We start from the raw sequence: 2,344 nt of genomic DNA on the forward strand, positions 1-2,344 counted from the left end.
GGTTAGAATTTACTTTTGTTTATCTCAAGTTACGTACAGGGAGAAGAGAATGATGCCTCTCCACTGAACCTGCTCTTTATCACTAGAAGATTCCTCCAGAGTTTGGAGCTGCCAGTTGAGAACACAAATATTCTGAGAGAGAGAAAAAGGAAGAGGGAAGGGAAAGTGAGAGAGGTAGACTGGGGTGGAGTGTAGGGGCTGAGTTGTTTTATTAAATGGAGGTTTGGAGTTCATAGCCCCACCTTTCAATCAGAGAGGCTGAGGAGAGTGATGAGGTAGAACATCAAGGTTGATGACATCTTACAGAATGATGAAATTATCCTAATAATGACATGATTTTCATCACCACTTTCATAATCATCGTCTTATCCCAATAACTCCACTTTTGTGGAGTTAAGGCCCCTCCAACTTGGTGGATTTCTGAAGACCACATACTCTTTCTTGTTGACCAGATAAGTTTGCATATGGAAACAGAAGGGGTAATGTCCAGAGAAACTCAATACCACTGTATTTTTGCCTTCCATTTTTTTTTTGTTTTGGTTTTTTGTCTGAGGCCAAGTTTGAACTCACGTCCTCCTGACTCCAGGGCCAGTGTGCTATTCACTGCACCACCTAGCTGCCCCAATACCACTGTATTCTTGTTGCATATCCTTGCTATCAAAGTAAACCTCCTTTTGTTTACTGTTCAATGATTTGCAGATGCTTTGTTTCATCTCATAGAACCTGAACTAAAAGAGTGCTACCTCTATTAATGCCCTATAAACGCCTTAAGCGCAACATGTCCACAAAGTTCACTATCTTTTCCCTCAACCCCCCCACCTCCACCCCTTTCTAAATTTCCCTATTGTTGTCAAAGGCACCATCATACATCCAGTCACTCGTATATCATCCTCAACTTCCCTATCTCACTCACCCCACATATTTAATCAGTTGTCAGATCTTGTAATTTCATTCTCTAAAGAAATCTCTCATATCCTTTTTTGTCATCATATGGCCACTACCATGGTTTAGGCCTTTATCACCTCTCTCCTGGACTATCGCCATAGTCTCTGAATTGTACTCTTTGCCTCAAGTATCTTCCCACCATCCTATGGACAGCTGCCAAAGTGATTTTCCTAAATCACATCTGTCCATTCCATCGACTTCCTCACCTCCCCACATCCCCTACCACCAGATGACAATATTGTTACCTCCAAGATCAAATCTAAAACTAATTAGAACCAGGGCTTTTCCCATCTTTCCAGTCCTTTAACACCTACTTCTCCTCTATGCATTCTACAATACCACTATACTGGCATATTTTCTGTTTCTCACACACGGTGCTCCATCTCACGTGCCCCTCTCTGTCTTTTCACTGGCTGCCTTTGTCACCACCTGCCTTTGCTTTCCTGGCCAGCTTAATGCCGACCTCACAAATTGGCTATAAACATGGTCTTTTCCCCTCAACTCTACTTCATGCCTGGCTTTGTCCCCTTCACTACCTGTGGGAGCCAGTAATACCATGCCCTAACCTCACCTGAGCTCACCCAGAAGGTCTTTGATGCCAGGAACATGATGGTAGCATGTGACCCTCATCATAGCTGATACCTCACTGTTACTGCTGCTCTCCTTGGGCAGATGTCCATGAAGGAGGTGGATGAACAAATGCTCAATGTGCAAAACAGAAATAGTAGCCACTTCATTGAGTGAATCCCCAACAATGTCAAGACCGTTGTCTGTGACATTCTACCCTATGGGCTCAAGATGGCTGTCACCTTCATTGGCACCAGCACTGCCATCCAGGAACTCTTCAAGTGCATCTCAGAGCAGTTCACAGTCTTGTTCTGCTGGAAAGTCTTCCTTCACTGGTACACAGGGGAGGGGATGGACAAGTTGGATCCACTGAGGCTGAGAGCAACATGAATGATCTTATTTCTGAGTACCAGCAGTACCAGGATGCCACTGCTGAAAAGGAGGAGGATTTCAGTGAGAAGGCACAGGAGGAGGCTCCCTCAGTCTTCCCAATGCTTCCAATATTTTTTACCTGTCACCTTTTCCCTCTGAAACTTGCTTTTCTGCCTCTGTCCTCTTTTTCTTCTTTGTGGGTGCTGAGCTCTCTGTTCTCTGTTCTTCTTCCTTTATGATCTGCTGCTTCCGTAATACACCCTGTGACTCCACATTCCCAGATTTCTCTCCTTCAAGAAGCAGGATGTCTCCAACCCATGGGCTCAATTTAGGGGCCTTTGCGCCCTAAGTGCCCTAATCTAAAATGGTGACCAAGATGAAAAGTCCAGAACTCTTTGGCTTCCCTTGTTCAAGAAGGGGACTGAGATGTCATTTTCCTAGTTGAGAGCCTTTACTTAGT

General features: G+C 44.5%; 1 pseudogene; it reads left to right on the plus strand.

The window, feature by feature from the left end:
- Nucleotides 1–1,354: 1,354 nt before the first annotated feature.
- LOC118841610 lies at nucleotides 1,355–2,123 on the plus strand (annotated as a pseudogene).
- Nucleotides 2,124–2,344: the final 221 nt, after the last annotated feature.

The sequence above is a fragment of the Trichosurus vulpecula genome, chromosome 1 (genome assembly GCF_011100635.1).
Source record: "Trichosurus vulpecula isolate mTriVul1 chromosome 1, mTriVul1.pri, whole genome shotgun sequence".
NCBI classification, from domain to species: domain Eukaryota; kingdom Metazoa; phylum Chordata; class Mammalia; order Diprotodontia; family Phalangeridae; genus Trichosurus; species Trichosurus vulpecula.